Raw genomic sequence first — 18163 nt, forward strand, 5'->3', positions numbered from 1 at the left:
CTCTTGCCACCAAAGTTATTATAAGAAATTAACTTTATGGGCCGGGCGGTGGCGCTAAAGGTAAGGTGCCTGCCTTGCCTGCGCTAGCCTTGGACGGACCGCGGTTCGATCCCCCGGTGTCCCATATGGTCCCCCAAGCCAGGAGCGACTTCTGAGCACATAGCCAGGAGTAACCCCTAAGCGTTACCGGGTGTGGCCCAAAAACCAAAAAAAAAAAAGGAATTAACTTTATAATATAAAGAATAAATGTGCTAGATTTCCACTTATAGAGACTCACAACCTTAATCTATTTTTATACAATAAATATTTTATTTTAGTTTAGTTTTTTATAATAATTTTTATTGTGATAAAAAAGTAAGTAACAAATATTTCACGGTAATACTGAAGGTACATAGTGACAATGAATCAGGGCCATTCCCACTACCAGGGTTGTCCTCCCTCCCCACCTTTTCCCAGCATGTATCCCCATATCTCCTTCCTTTGCCTCCTCTCCCCTTCCCCCCCCCCCAGTGTTCCCCTCTGCGTATAGCTTATTGTATACAGGGTATTGATTCTGTTGTTGACTTTGGGTTTGATGTTTAATTCTGGTCATTTTTTAATTCTACTCAATGTTCATACAGTTGTTTGCTCCTGGTATCATTCATTTTTATTTTTCCCCCTCAAATCATGAGGCAGAACAAGATGATTCAAGATGTGTGGTTCTGCTGGAATAAGACAAAAACAAAAAATAATAAAATAATAAAAAATCATAGCAACAACAACAACAAAAACCCCCAACAGTGTTTAGGACCATATCACCCTAAACACACCCAATCTCCTCTGATTTCGGAAGCTAAGCAGGGGTAGGCCTGGTTAGTACTGGGATGGAAGACCATCTGGGAATACCAGGTGCTGTAGGCTTATAAAAAATAAAAAATAACAAAAAAAATTACCAAATAATAACCACAAGATTGGAAAAGAAAGAAAGGAAAAAAAAAAGAACAATGAGAAAAAGTTCAAAGAAAAACAAACAAATGGAGTACTGGTGTGGCAAGTCTTAATCTTATCTATAACTAAAGTAATCATCTGTATTATTCTTTCCTTTTTTCTTTGTTTGCTTTTTTTGGACACACATAGAGACACTCAGGGTTTACTCCTGGTTATGCACTCAAAAATTGCTCCTGGCAGGCTGGGGGACCATATGGGAAGCAGGGGATGAAACGTGGTCCATCCTGGAACAGCTATTTGAAAGACAAATGCCCTAGTGCTGTGCTATCACTGAATCTTTCTTATCTTTTGTTTGTTTGTGTATTTGTTTTGGGGCCATACCCAGCAGCACTCAGGGTTTACTCCTGGCTTTGTGCTCAGAAATTACTCCTGGGAGGCTTGGGGGACTATATGGATGCCAGGGATCGAACCTGGGTCTGTCCTGGGTCAGCTGCATGCAAGGTAAATGCCCTATTGTGCTACCATTCCAGCTCTAATTTTTCTTATTTTTAAAGAGGAAAAAAAAACATAAATTCATCACATTTACTATATCATTTTTTATTTATTGAGATTCTTAGACATATTTGTGGCTTGAACAAGTTCTATAGGAAGCATATCTTTATTTAAAATATTCTAGGTCTGTAGACTGCTAATCAAAAATATAAATTCACTTGATTTGTTTTCTAGTGCTAGGGATCAATCTGGGGTTGGCCATATGCATGGCAGGTAATTTAACATCTGTACTATCTCTCAAGCCCCAAAATGACAACAGTATAACAGTTTGATGATGACTATTCAATTAAATCTGCTATTAATTATAGTTTTCCTCCAACCTGTCCTAGTAATCTTTTAAATATATATATATATATATATATATATATATATATATATATATATATATATATATATATATATAGTACATCACAAACACATCCTCAATATTGTTCTGGAAAATTTCTGTTATATTCACATTATAATCTCTCATAATTGAAATTTTATCATATTGCTCTCATTTTTCTCCCAATGGAAATAAAGTCTAGTTTAATACAGGCTATATTAAAAGAGAAGTTCTAATTAAAAGTAGGCCAATCATCTCAATTCAGATCTCAATGACCCCATTATAAAGTAGAAGAATAAATCTTCAAAAATGGCCATATTCTGTATTTCTTCAGTATGAAGAGTCCATAAACAAACACATCTCTTGTACCTTTTCTGCTTCTCACATTAAAGGTCACTAAACTTTTTTAATTGAGTTAACAATAATATCAAAAAATAGTCCAGTAAAGTTAAAGGTATGAAATGAAAAGTCAGTAAAGAAACTATAGACTGAGGAATAAAACTTATCAGTAAAAAAAGATTGGTCAAAGTTGTTTAAATACAATGAAACCTCATGGTGATTATTAAAGCTCTCAGAAACTTTATGAGAAAGGCTGGAGGGATGGTTCAGTTGTCTGAGTGTGTACTTTGGTCAAAAGAAGTCCAGATTCAATCCCAAGCTTTGCACAACTCCTGCACACAATGCCAGGAATAGCCCTTAACACCACTGGATATGATCTGCCACCCACCACTGTCCTTACCCATCAAAATAAGACAGAAATAGCACTATAGACCTTGTGAAATGGCTCAGAGCTGGACCATAAGTTATGTATGGTTATGTATGAAGGAACTCTGGGTTCAATTTTAGGTCACATGGTCTCCTGAGCACCTAAGAGTCACACCTATACTCATAAGCCAGGAGAAGATGGGAGTGACCCAGAAATAAAAGTGTGTAAGAAACTATTATGTAATTTTATAGATTATACTAAATGTTATGACTTAACTTAAAACAAAAATTAGTATTCCCGAACTACTTTAGTTCACATGCCTATGTTGTCACATATGAGAATTTGAAACATCATACAATCTGGTTTAATTTTCTTGACATGTTATCATGCCCTATTTTCAAAAGTGAGCAGTCATTCAGAGGAAGAAAGCAGTTCTCTCCAGTTAACTGGTACCTTCATTACTCACATAGTGCCAGGATTCCCATAAACGAACCATGAACAAGCACTTTTTGGCAGTTAACTACTTGCCTGGTATATACTGACCCAATTTGCATTTATTATATTCTATCTCTAGGACATTCTCAGAAAATCTTTGCCTTGATGGTTAGATGTAGGAAACTATTAGACAGGATTAAATAGTATATATGAGACTATACCTCTTTTATTTTATATTATTTATATAAGCACCATGTTTACAAACCTGCTGGTAGCTTGATTTCTACACCCTTCTTCACCAGGGCAACTTTACTACCACTAAAGTCTCCCATTTTCTTTCTACCTCCTGCCTCTCTTCAAGGCAGGCATTCTATATCTTTATCTCATTATCATAGTATGATAGTTTTTAGTGTATTTTTTCTCTAACTATACTCACTGTTCTTTGTGGTAAACTTAATTCATGTATTGGTCCTTCTAGCCCTCATCTCTATTGTCTCTGGGTATCACTAACATATTTTAATTTTTTATACACCCACATGTCTACCTATGTAAAGGGAAATTTCACAACTTCAGTTTTTTTTCCTAATAGCTGAGTGTAGATGTACCACAGTTTCTTTAGCCACATATATATTGTTGGGCACTTGGTTTTGTTTTTTTTTGTTTTGTTTTGTTTTGTTTTGGTGTTTTTTTTTCAGATACTGGCTATCATATAGAAGCTCAATTTCCAGTTTTTTGAGGTATCTCCATACTGTTTTCCATAAGGTCTGGACTATAGATGGCATTCCCACCAGCAGTGAATGAAAGTTTCTTTCTCCCCACATCCCTGCCAATATAAATTGTTCTTGTTCCTTGTGATATGTCTTAATGTGGAAAGAAAAAAGATGAGAAACAAAAATAATAATTATATAGGGGTTGAGATTCAGTTATACTCGTGAGGTGGAAGAGTGATATAGCTATACATCCATATTCTATACTTAACAGGAGGGAGAGAATGACGGATTAAAGGAGCACTGGTGATAACAGTAGATACTGGTGCTAGGATTGGTGTCAAAGGAATATGTACCTAAAATTCAACTATCAATAACTTCATACACCACTTTGTAATTTTAAGTTCTTGCTAAAATATATTATAGTAGTTCAATTTGCATTCCTACCAGTATTAAACATCGTTTTCTCTTTCTTTGCATCCCTACAAACTACACAAACAGGGAATTAAGAGAGTAATATATTCCCAATAGTAAAATATATAAAGTTGAACAAACATAAACAAAAAGTTTAAAAACTTAAAACAGTAAATTATAACACATTGATGAAGAAAACTTAAGACAGATAATTTAAATGAATTTCAAAGTTGTTAATTGAAAAATTAGTGGAGATGTGGAGAGAAAGGAACTCTTTTTCACTGCTGGTGGGAATGCCCTCTAGTACAACCTTTATGGAAAGTGATATGGAGATTCCTTCACAAACTGGAAATTGAGCTTCCATACGATCCAGCTATACCACTCCTAGGAATATACCTGAGGAACACAAAAATACAGTACAAAAATCCCTTCCTTACACCTATATTCATTGCAGCGCTATTTACAATAGCCAGACTCTGGAAACAACCAAGATGCCCTTCAACATATGAGTGGCTAAAGAAACTGTGGTACATATACACAATGGAATACTATGCAGCCGTCAGGAGAGATGAAGTCATGAAATTTTCCTATACATGGATGTACATGGAATCTATTATGCTGAGTGAAGTAAGTCAGAGGGAGAGAGAAAGATGCAGAATGGTTTCACTCATATATGGGCTGTAAGGAAAATGAAAGACATTTTAACAGTATCTCAGACACAAGAGAGATGAGGGCTGGTAGGTGCAGCTCATGACATGAAGCTCATCACATAGAGTGATGAGAGCAGTTGGAGAGATAACTACACTGAAAACTATCATAACAATGTGAATGAATGAGGGTAGTAGAAAGCCTGTCTCGAGTACAGGTGTGCGGGGTGGGGAGGAGTTGAGATCTGGAAAATTGGTGGTGGGAATGTTGCACTGGTGAAAGAGGGGTGTTCTTTACATGACTGTAATCATACAACTATACTCATATTTGTAATTACAGTGTTTAAATAAAGATAATTATAAAAAAGAAAAATATTTTATATATTATATCATATTTACATGTCCTGAGAAATAATTCAATCTCCATAAAAAATCTCAATGTTATCCATTACAAAAATAATAAGTGCATAGAACCATAAACAATAAAAATATTAAAAAACAAAAACAGTTGATAGCATAGAACTTCTAATTTAATATACATTATAAAACTGCAGTTTGTAAAAGTATAAGTCTGGCATAGGAAAGGCATAAACCAATGGAATAGAATAAAAATTCCAGCAATAATAACACTTGCCTTATAGACAATTGATCTTAGACAAGTTTTCCAAAATTGTCTCTTTTATAAAGGATCTTGGTAAAACTGAATAACTTGTAGATTATAAAAATTCGCTATTGGATTAATAATTAAACATGGATCCTGATTTTAAACAATATATAGCAGTTAATTCAAATGGATCAATGAGATAAATACAAGATGCAAAACTATATAGGAAAATGGATTCAGGGATTACACCTGAATTACATATGTTGAGGAAATCATATGTGGTTCCTGGGATCAAACTTGGGTAAGTCATGGACAAATTAAGTACCCAGACTACTGTAATATCTCTTCAATGGTAAACAAACTTTTTTACAGTGGTCTAGACAATGAAATTTTCAAAGCTATAACACCAAAAGCACAAGTAACAGATGCAAAATAAAGTCAAGTAAATTTGTTTTAAGTAAAAAAATAAATAAAAGACAGAAAAATTAAATTATCTACAGAATGGTAAAAAAATATTTGTGGATGTTTTTAATTACACATTTGAAAAATCAAAATTAAAATAACACAATAGTACAAAAATAAAACCCAAACATTTCAATAAATAAAATCATAGGCTTGGCCACAAGTGTATAAAATAGACCACTTTTCCATTATTTTATTTTTATCTTTAATCTGTGAAAATATTTTTGTCATTAGTTGTACTAAAAAAATATATAGAATTATTAGTCTCGAGGCTGGAGAGATACCATAGAAGTAGGGTGTTTTCCTTGCATGCAGAAAGATGGTGGTTCGAATCCTGGCATCCCATATGGTCCCCCTAGCCTGTCATAAGCAAGTTCTGAGTGTAGAGCCAGGAGAAACCCCTGTGCGCTGCTGGGTGTGACCCCCAAACCAAAAAATAAAAACAAAAAAGGAATTATTAGCCTCCATGTTTAACCAGAGATTGATGAGAAACTTGAATTGTTTCTTCTATTAATGCCATCTTCTTTTCTTTGCAGTGTGTTTTCTCTTTATTTTTATTTATTATTTGTTTTTTGAAGTAAAACCATTGTATTTGGAAATTCTGGGGAAGGGGAAGAAGAGCAAATGAAAAAGAAACTAATGCACTTAAGAAAGAATGTGGCCTTCTCCCAAGATAAGGAGAACCACATACATAAAATAGGGAGGTACAAATCTCAAGAGGGCATGCAGGTGATAAATGCATGATGTGATCATGTGAATGGACCCAAAGAATAGAAGTGCCTCTCAATATTTTTTTTTTCAAAGAAAATAATGTAGACCACAGTTTTGCAGAAAATTGGCTCACATGAAATGACTTATCTTTACTTTAAGAGAGACTTGAATAATTGAAATTAAATACAAGCAAATGTGGCACTTCATTAAGCTGCATGTTTGCATTATCTATACATTCTCCTATCTCTAATGGATATGAAAACTCATTACTCTTAGAGTTAGAGAGCTTCAAGGAAGATTGAATCCTTAGTAAATCACCACATGAAGAAATTATGCAGCAGGAATATCTTCCTTAAATTTTCCTTAATGATCAGGAAATATAGTTTTGTTTTCAGCCATAATTTTTTTGGCTTTTTTAGTAGCAAATATTGTCCAGATATATCATAGGAAGCAAATGTTCCAGGGTCTGAGCACTTGATTTGTGGACATCTTGTTTAGTGCTTTCTAATATTCTGATTTTTTAAAAAAGCTTTGTGAGAACAACCCTGACCTAAATTTTAAATATTGAACCAATATGTCAAGGAAATGACATACACTAGCAAATAAAAAAAAAGCAAAGAGAATTTGGGAATAAACACCTTGACCTTTTTTTTTTTTTTTTGCCACTCAGCATAAACTATATTGTTTACAGAAACATTTATGTTATAATGAACATTTTAAAAAAATCAGTGCTGGGAATTTTTCCACGATGCTATCTTTGACTGTTGCTTCTTCATCAAGGATGCATTTCTGACCTCTTGGCCCCTGATGATTCTTATATTTTTCCTCTTGAATTCTTCCAAAAGTTCTCTTATCAGGTGTTTATTTTGAAGTTTCTTTCCATCTTTTATTATTGTCTGGAGGTTTTATGCACCTCATATTTGAGCCTACAGATTCTGTCTTTTTTTAAAATTATCTTTATTTAAACATTGTGATTACAAATATAATTGTAGTTGTATGATTACAGTCATGTAAAGAACACCCCCCTTCACCAGCGCAGGATTCCCACCACCAATTTCCCAGATCTACCTACTCCCCACCCCACCCACACCTGTACTCGAGACAGGCTTTGTTTTTCCCTCATTCATTCACATTATTATGATAGTTTTCAGTGTAGTTATTTCCCTAACTGCACTTATCATTCTATGTGGTGAGCTTCATGTGATTAGCTGCACCTACATAGGAGGATGGGGGGAAGTAAGGGTTGGGACTGAGGCAGTAAAATATTAGAAATGAGCTTTGTAGGGCAGTATCAAGGTCCCAATACAATGGATATTATGGATATATAGAATATATGCACACAATACTATCAATATGAAAACAAAGAGAAAAAATTTCCACTGACTGTCCCAATATAAATCAGTGCTAGAATAGCCTGCCCTCCTCCCAGAGCGCATTCCAATTAGTGTTGGGAGAGATAGGGGGAAAGCCTGTTGACCCCTATAGAGTTCACCTAGACAAGTGCCCAGGGAAAAACTGAAGTCCAGGGGAGAAAAACGCTATACCTGGCAAGAGCTGGTCTCCAGAATCAAGGACGAAATCAGAAGCCTGATGTCTGCCCGCCCTCCTCCCCGTGCACCTCCCCGCTGGAGTATGGAGGGAGGGGGGAACCTGAGGACCATCTTGACCATTTTTTATTCAGTCTGATATACAGTATAACATTTTCCCACTGAAAGATTTGAATATATAAACCACTTTCATTTTACTATTATGCCTCATATTATTGCATTAAAGTATTAAGTGTAAGTGAATGCATAATGAAATAAGTTTGTATGTTCTCCGTAGTGCTATTTATTATTTCTCGAATTTACTTTTAAATTCTAAAGATTTCACTTTTGTCAATCACTTTCATATATATATTTTTAAATATTCAAGTGAGAGGGGCCTAAGAGATGGCATAAGCAGTAGGGTGTTTGTCTTGCAAGCACTAACCTAGGACAAATTGCAGTTTGATCCCTCAACGCCCCATATGGTCCCCCAAGCCAAGAGCAATTTCTGAGTGCATAGCTAGGAGTAACTCCAGAGTGTCACCAGGTGTTTCCCAAAGAACAAAAAATATTATTTTTTCAAGTGAGTAAAAAAAACAAAGAGAAAAGTAGTGGCATTTTATGAGAAAATATTCTAAGTAATATTCATAATGAAAAAATATTTTAAAGAAAATGGAATGGATTTATATTGAGCTGAAGCCAGTAGAAATGCAATGACTGCAAATATTTACTATTTAAGCAAAGAATTTTATATGTATCAAAAAATTCAACTTTCTGTATACAAAATACAATTATTGTTTCAGTTTGAAAAGGTTTTAAGAAATACTTGAATAAATAATAGAATCTTGCCAATGTATATAAAGAATATATTCCTGCCAAAAATTAATGTATGGTGTTCTTAAAATTCATGCATGCACTGTCCAAAGAAAATTATGTCTAGTAAATGAACTTAATAGAAACACAGCAAAAAAGGAAAGAAATAATGAAAAGAAAAATATCACCAAAAAATGGTTTCTAATTAACTACTTTTTGTTCAAATTAATTAACAAATATAAAAAATTGCATCCGTTTTCAAAAGCTATGTTGATTAACTGCATATTTCATAGAATTGATATCCTTTGTAAGCAATTTAAAGCTAACATATGATTTTCACTTAACGACTGTATAAGTAATAAAATTTAAATACATAGTGAAAATAGAAAACCCAGAAATATTAGAAAACAAAATAAAGTTCATAGTAACAGAGCTTGAAAGAGATTCACAACATATGGAGATACTTAAACAGTAATTTTTTTAGCTATGAATTAGTTTTGTTATAATTTCATTGTTATATTAGAAATCTTTTTTTTTTTTTTGTGGTTTTTGGGTCACACCCGGCAGTGCTCAGGGGTTTTTCCTGGCTCCGTACTCAGAAATCGCTCCTGGCAGGCACGGGGGACCATATGGGGCACCGGGATTCGAACCAATGACCTTCTGCATGAAAGGTAAATGCCTTACCTCCATGCTATCTCTCTGGCCCCCTATATTAGAAATCTAAGGAGATAATACCATCTATAAAATGGGCACTTTTTCATGTAGTAAACAAAAATCTGCAAGTCAATTTAATGCTCTCTGTTAAAGTTGTATCTAGGTCAAGATATTCTGCATACATAAGTAGAAAGTATTCTAATACAAGTGCAAAACTGAGGGGAAAATTGTTTTATGAAAAACAAAAATGTGAACTGACAAACATAATAGACTTGGGGTTTGAGAAACCCACTTAGGCTCGTGTACAATTTGTTTGCTACTTTGTGCTGAAAGTGACACCTTGAGTTTCTTGGGGGATCATATGTGACCAAGGATCCAAACTGGGTCAAACCCAGCGATAAAAGGCTCAGTTACATGCAAAGCAAACACTTCACTTATACTCTACCACCCCCTTAATAATATACTTTAGGGGGAGGGGTGCTGTCTGCTCTCAGGAGATGCTCAGGAAGACCATGGCAATGTGGTCATCTAGGATGGTGAAGTAAGTGCAAAGAAGTGAAGATATCATGCTGCTCTGGTGCCACAGTACCTGAGATACTGGCGACACTGGATTTTCCTGGGAGCCTCCAAGGTCACATCAGGAGCAGAGGCATCCAGAGCTGCATCCTATGAGGGTTGGGGGAACAAGGAGATGCTGGGAACTGAACCTTGGCTGGGTGTATGCTTGGTTTGTGCTAACTGTGGTACTATTTCCCAGACCCTTTTAAAAATAATTATATAAAATTCTGGGCCAGAAAGATAGCATGGAGGTAAGGTAAGGACGGTGGTTCAAATCCTGGCATCCCATATGGTCCCTCGAGCCTGCCAGGGGCGATTACTGAGAGTAGAGTCAGAAGTGACCCCTGAGCACTGCCAGGTGTGACCCAAAATCCAAAAAAGAAAAATCATATAAAATTATGATTATTCTTCTGTCCCTAATCCCCCTTCTTCTAGGGTTTCTCTTTTTATATTTTTAAATAATATTTTTATTTAAACACCATGATTACAAATATGATTGTAGTTGGTTTTCTGTTATAAAAAAACACAATCTTTCATCAGTGCAATCTTCCCACCACCAATGCCCCCATCATCTTCATCCCCCACACTTTACCTGTATTCTCACTCACTACCATTGTCATGATAGTTTTTAATATAGTTATTTTTCTAACTGAACTCACCACTCTTTGTGGTAAACTTCATATAGTGTCCAGTCCTTCCAGATCTCATTTCTACTGCCTCTGGGTATTATTACAATAATGTCTTTTATTTTTCTTAAATACCATAGGTGAGTGAGACTATTCTGTGTATTTCTCTTTTCCTCTGAATTACTTCACTCAGCATAATAGTTTCCATGTCGATCCATGTATAAGAAATTTTCATGACTTCATTTTCCTGATGATTGCTATTTTATTGTGTATATGTACCACAGTTTCTTTAGTCATGCGTCTGTTGTCAATATCTGGTTATTCCAGACAGGCTACTTCTGGAAGTTCCTGCAAGAGGATGAGATGACCACAGCCATTCTCAAGATCATCATGCTGAACTTACCAACTCATCAGCCAAACCTGAGTGATTGTGATATGATAAACCTGCTGTGTCTACAACCTATCCTCAGAAAAGCTCTGTAAGTATTGGGGGTGCCCCAGATGGAAATTTCTCCAACAATGCTGCATATTGCACAAAAGGAAAAAGCCAAAAGTTATTCAAATATCTGGCAAGGTACATGGTAAAGGCAAAGAGAAAAGCTATTTTTGTAGCTAATTAAAACTCTAGTGGGCCTATCTTAAAACCCATTTCTTTAAAGTAACTTATGTGAAAATGTTCTTACTAGTTGTACTAGACCATATCATATATTGCAAATGCAAGCATTAGTCTAAATAAAGTAACTCAAAGCTGTGTTTATTAATAATACTATGATGCTTTAATTGCTGGTGTTTAATTTGTGCTACCATTACAGACAATAAGGACAGCTGTGCCATTCAAGTTGTTCCATTTACTGCTCCAGGGCCTGATTGGGTTAAGTAATATTCCCCTACCTAATTAATCAAATCTTTTTCAGGTGTTAAGACTGCAGAAGTAAACCAGTTAAAAGAGAAAGGAGGGCTTTGCGAGGCCTTGCAAGAAAATGTTGTTTCTATATTAACAAATCAGGAGTAGTGAGACACAGAATCAGACACTATCAAGAGGAGCTGGCCAAAAGGAAAAAGGAGCTATTAATTAGATGGTCCCTTATGGTCTTTATGAGGTGGAATTTTCCCATATATAATACCCCTTCTGGGACCCCTTTTGGGCCTCCTACTCCTGGTAGCCATCAGGCCATGCATAATCAATCGCCTCACTACATTCATTCGGGCTCAGTTTGGGGAAGTGAAGCTCATGGTGTTATGCCAACAGTACCAAATATTAGCTCACGCAGGCAATTCTGACCAGTAATATAAGGAGATGGAGGCCCCCTATAACAATGGCTTCTAGGATTTGAAGCCTTGCTACAAGAAGTGGGGATTGAAAAGGGAAGTCAACAACTAGTTACACCAGCCCCCACTGCTGTAGCTCATGGAACGTAAAGGTCAGGTTTTGTAACCAGAATTCTGTAATTTTCTATGCTTATACATGCTTTTTGTATCTAACCCTTTTTGTCCTAAAAAGGAAGTTTATACCAACCCTAAGATCATGTACTACCTTAGAATGTCTCAGCGGATGTTATGTCTTTATAAGGAACTTGTGCTACCTTAGAATGTCTCAGCAGATGTTATGCCCTTATAAGGAACTTGTGTTACCTTAGAATGTCTCAGCAGATGTTATGCCCTTATAAGGGAATCATCCCTACCCCATCTTTCCCCCCTCCCCTTCTTATGGTATATAAGGTATATAAGGCTGAACAAAGAAAGCCACATGGTCCTTTGCCTCTGTTTGGTTCTGGACAGGCACTGGACCCTGGCCGGCCAGAATAAAGAACCCACTTGAGCTTTTGCCTGAGTGACTATCTCTTCATTCTCTGCATTGGAGCAGCATCTGGACTACCAAGCCTTTTAAAGTCATTCATGTGTTATGCAAGTATGGACCTATAGAGTATCATGTTGAATGAAATGAATCAGAGGGAAAAGGACAGAAATATATTGGGGTAATACCTAATGCCTAAAGGCAATATAAACTAGAGCAGAAAAATTTGTCCTTCCCACAGGGGTGTTATGGATTGGTGGGATAGTTCACAAAGTGTCCAACATAACAATAATAGTGAGAAATCACTCTGACCCATGATTCTGAATTGAAAGGAGGTACAGTGAAATACATGTTTGTCATTATACACTTAAAGGTAGGGAGAGAAGAATGAAAAAAAGTGAAAAAAGAAAAATATCCAAAAACAAAGTCAGTGGACGAGAAGGAAACTAAGCAAATGGTGGGGCAGGGTGAAGCATAAAATAGTGTTGGAACACTATATGCTTGAAGCTCAATCATGAATAACTTTGTAATTCTTTAATCATAGTTATTCAATATTTTTTCAAAATAAATAGAAAATCCTCGCTCTAAACTAAAGAACCTTAATCAGTAAAGTAAATTTAATTTTAATAAAAAAAGAACAAATTAAATTCCAATATCTCCATATGGAATGCAAGTTTCCTCATGGTAGCCTCAATAAAAATAATAGAATGTGGAAATTACTTCAGAGAAATTATTCAATACATTTGAGAGAATTGTTTAAAGAAACAAACCTATGAAATTTACCTAATTGATACACAAAATTAAAGGTTTAGAAAATTAATATTTTCCTACAAAATCTCTGAAATTGGTTTGTTATCTCTGAAATCATGGCAATTACAGGAAAGAAACTGCTAGGTTAAAAATAACATTAAAATTTTTCAAATTATATTTTTCCCAGAAATTCTTTTGTATTAAGGAAAGGGAGTTAATCTTTCAGTCACAGTCCCAAGAAACTGAGTCAGGCACACAGAATGGCAGCAAGGTCCTCTTTGTGACTCAGGAGAGTCATTATCATCACAGGTTACTGAAACTGAAAGAAAATTTGAGTACCAGAACAAGAGGAAGGGGCTTCCAGTCACCACAACTGAATTTTGCTAAACCATACATTCCAATAAAAATGAAAGTAAACACAAGCAGTGGAGTCTTTTGTGACAAAAAAGAGACATTTTCACTTCAATTCACAGGATCTCAAAAAGACTATAGCTCCTATTCTTCACTGTTTGGCTGTGCTTTCTTCTAGATTTACTAGAAATAAACTTCAATACATTAAAAATGCTACCATACTTCAAAGGTGATAATGAAAGAGACACAGAGCCCCACTATGCTTAATAAATGGGAATGGCAGTCCTAAAGAGCCAACAAGTATTAGACACCACAATATTCTTTCTGATAAGGACCTTAGAGAGAAAATGTCAAGGATACTCAAGGAAATCAAAGAAACAATAAAACAGACAGCAATTAGATTCAGGAATATATGAGAATAGAAATGAGACCATACAAACAGAAATGAAAGAACTGAAAAACTTGAAGGGAAAATGAACTGGAAGTTTTCACCAACAGAAAATAGCTGCTGAAAACAGAATCAGTAAGTTCAAAGATGAACTCAATAATCTCTCCAGATAACAGAAGAATATGGAAAATAGAAAAGAGTACCAGATGAAAGTGACCCAAATAAAAGCAGCCAAGGCAATATTAGTAATAATGATGTAAACCATAGGTAGAGAATAATGGAAGCAGCATGTTATATGTAAAGGAACATCTTTTGATTGACAGAGATTTATGACAAAAAATACTTCAGGGCCAAAAAAGAGAGTGAAAGATCTCAACAAAATAAATACCCCACTAAGAATACACAGACAGACTCATTTAGTTTGAAGGAAGCATATAGTTTCAATGTTGTGTACTAACAATAATAATAGATCAGTAACATTACAGATTCAAATATTCTTAAAAACATAATAAAGTGGGGTAATTTAAGGCAAGACAAACTCAACAAACAAACCAAACTTCTAGAAAAATATGATATAAAATTTCATGACAATAATTTCTCTCAAGGAGAGTGGGCTAAATGCACCAATTAAGAGACACACTGTCAAAATGAAAAATAAAATTGAATCTAACATTATGATGCCTGTAAGAAACATATTTGAACACTCAGAGCAATCACAGGCTCAAAGTCAAAGATTGGAGAACAATCCTTCAGGCAAACAACTCCCCTAAAAATGCTTTGGTGGCTACTTTTAATATAAGGTCACATAAACTACAGGATTATAATGTTTATAAGAGGCAGAGTGGCCCATTTCTGAATAATAAAGAATAAATAAAGAATAATTAAGAAGATATTACAATCCTAAGCATATATGCACCTAAGGATAGAATTAGAAAAACCCTAAAACAACTGCTAATAGACTTGAACTCATCATAAGAAGCACAATATTAGCGATTTCAACATGTCTCTGCAACCCCTTAATAGAAAAAACAATGATAAAACTCAACAATTGAAATAACTAAATGGAATATAGGAGATAGTATGGTTTTTCATTCCCAGAAAGTTTTATACACATTATTCTGTAATGTGCATGCTACATTCTCCAAGATAGATCACAGCTGGGCCACAAAGCATAAAATATTTCCAAAAATTCAAGAGCATATGAATTTTATCAACTATTTTCACAGACAATGATGCCATGAAAATAGTAGTGAATTACTAACAAAAATGAAGAAATAACTTTAGCACAACAAAACTGAAGAGCTCACTACTAATCTATCAGTGGGTCAAGAGAGGAAATAAAAAGATTCTTAGAGACAAATGAGTATGAGATCAAAATTATGAGAATTTGGTGGTCATAGCAAAAGTAGTATTAAGAAGAAAATTCATAACTTTGCAAGCACTTATCAGGAAAAAAGGTCTACATAAGTAACTTAATAAGACACCTTATAAAACTGGAAAATAAACAACACATTAATCTCAAAGCTGGCAGGGGGTATGAAATAGAGCAAATATTAATGAACTGGGTACTAAAAAAATCCAAAATTTCAAGGAAAGCAAGAGTTGACTTTTGAAAAATAAACAAGATCCTCTTTTCTGCTGAGCCAGCCTACAGACAACAAGGACTGTAATCTCTCCAGGGCCTACACCCGGTAAGATGTCCCTGCCCAATGAAGGTGAGGCCAATTCCTGCCGTGTGATTGGGAACCCAGAGACTTATAAAGAACAGTGGCCATGCTCTCTGCCTCTTTTCTGCTGAGCCAGCCTACAGACACCAAGGACTGTAATCTCTCCAGGACCCACACCAGAAAAGCTTATCTTGTAACCCCTGAATTCCACTAATGCACATTGTAAGAAGCAATCTACAGCCTTACCAATGGAGTAATTTTGCAGTACACCACAATATTTACAGAAATCAAGATGGCTCCTCTAATAATCTAAAAATTAGGAAACAGATAGCTCTTTCCAGGTATAGGGTTTGGGGAGGCCCCATACCAGGGCCCTTATCCCTAGCCTGAGGAGTTCTGGGAGGGTTGACAGGCCCCCAGATGTCCTTGTCTTTTTTCCCTGACTCCAGGCCTTCCCTGGGTGCCAGCTCAGATGGCCAGAAGTGGGTTCAGGTGAACTCTTAGTGGTCCTCAGGCTTCTCCCCTCCCTCTGTACTCCGGCCGGGAGGTGCATGGGGAGGAGGGCAGGCAGACATTTGGCTTCCGGTTTCCTCCTTGATTCTGGAGACCAGCTCTTGCCAGGTATAGGGTTTTTCTCCCCTGGACTTCAGTCTTTCCCTGGGCGCTGGTCTAGGTGGACTCTATAGGGGTCAACAGGCTTTCCCCCTATCTCTCCCAACACTAATGGGAATGCGCTCTGGGAGGAGGATGGGCCGTTCTAGCACTGGCTTATGTTGGGACAGTCAGTGGAAAATTTGTCTCCTTGTTTTCATATTGATAGTATTGTGTGCATATATTCTATATATCCATAATATCCATTGTATTGGGACCTTGATACTGCCCTGCAAAGCTCATTTCTAATATTTTACTGCCTCAGTCCCAACCCTTACTTCCCCCCATCTTCCCATCTAGGTGCAGCTAATGACATGAAGCTCACCACATAGAGTGATAAGTGCAGTTAGAGAAATAACTACACTGAAAACTACATAACAATGTGAATGAATGAGGGAAAAAGAAAGCCTGTCTCGAGTACAAGTGTGGGTGGGGTGGGGATTAGGTAGATCTGGGAAATTGGTGGTGGGAATTCTGCATTGGTGAGGGGGGTGTTCTTTACATGACTGTAATCATACAACTACAATTATATTTGCAATCACAGTGTTTAAATAAAGATAATTAAAAAAAGAAAAATAAACAAGATCAATAAACCATTAGCAAAATTTAAAAAGAACAAAGGGAGCCCTAATGAATCTAATCAGATATAAAAGTTCTGAGTGCATAAACCAGGAGTAACACCTGAGTGTCAATGGGTGTGGCCCAAAAAACAAAATAAATAAATAAAAGTGTGGGGTGTCACAACTATTACTGTAGAAATTCAAAGGATAATCAGAGACTATTTTGAGAATTACTAAGTCACAAAACAAGAGAACTTAGAAGAAACAAATAAATTCCTGGATTTCTATGACTCCCATGTTTGAACCAGTGGAATATTGGAACAGACTTATAACTATCAAGAAAATGAAAGATAATAAAAATTTCCCACAAAACAAAAGCCCAGATTTATTACTGATTTTTTCAAACCATTTATAAAGACCTACTCTGCCAATTCTTTCAGTCTCTTCCAAGAAATTGAATAAAAAAATATTGCCCAACAATTTCTATGATCTAGTAAACAGCCTAGTAAAAAAAAAAAAAAAAAGCAGACAGACTCCGTAAAAAAAAGAGAATTATAGGTCAATGATGAACACACAAGACAAGGTGATTCACTCTTGTCACTTGTTTTCAATATAATACTGAAAGTAATTGCCATCCTATATAGGCAAGGAAAACTATATAGGAAACAAAGAAGTCAAGCTTTCTCTGTTTGCAAATGGTATAATACTACTTTTAGAATATCCTAACACTCAATTAAAAATTTCTAGAAACAATTTTAATAGAAATGCAAGAGGATACAAAATTAATATGAAAAACCTATGGTATTTTATATACTAATAATAAAATCATATTCATAATTGTGCCTCAGAAAATCAAGAAACTTAAAATCAGCATAACCAACGATGCGAAGAAACCTATACAAAGGAAACTACATAACACTGTATTGAAAAATAAAAGAAGACAGGAGAAACACATTGCCTGCTCAGGAATTGAGAAGATAAATATCATTAGAATGTCAATACTTTCCAAAGCATTGTACAGATTTAATGCAATCCCTGTAAGGATACTCATGACATATTTCAAAGAAGTAGATCTAACATTTCTGCATTTCATATGAAAAAATAACCTCCAGAATATCTAAAGTAATCATTGGGAGAATGGAGATGGGAGGCTCACACACTCAAACTTCAAACAGTAACATAAAATATTAACCAATAAAATGGCATGGTATTTGAATAAAGATATATTTAGATCAATGAAATAGACTTTAATATTCTGAGAACATTTCTTAAGTATATGAACAATGAATCTTAGAAAAGTGACAAGAATTATGAAGTTGGGCAAAGAAATCTTC

The 18163-nt window shown here is 35.4% G+C and overlaps 1 protein-coding gene and 1 pseudogene across 1 annotated transcript in view; one reads left to right on the forward strand and one right to left on the reverse strand.

Annotated features, from left to right (window-relative positions):
* The window catches only part of ADGRB3 (adhesion G protein-coupled receptor B3), an 898471-nt gene that overhangs the window by 828222 nt on the left and 52086 nt on the right, over nt 1-18163 (reverse strand). The gene's annotated exons all lie outside the window — the stretch shown is intronic.
* LOC126015041 (uncharacterized) lies at nt 782-900 on the forward strand (annotated as a pseudogene).

This window comes from Suncus etruscus, chromosome 7 (genome assembly GCF_024139225.1).
Source record: "Suncus etruscus isolate mSunEtr1 chromosome 7, mSunEtr1.pri.cur, whole genome shotgun sequence".
In the NCBI taxonomy this organism is placed as follows: domain Eukaryota; kingdom Metazoa; phylum Chordata; class Mammalia; order Eulipotyphla; family Soricidae; genus Suncus; species Suncus etruscus.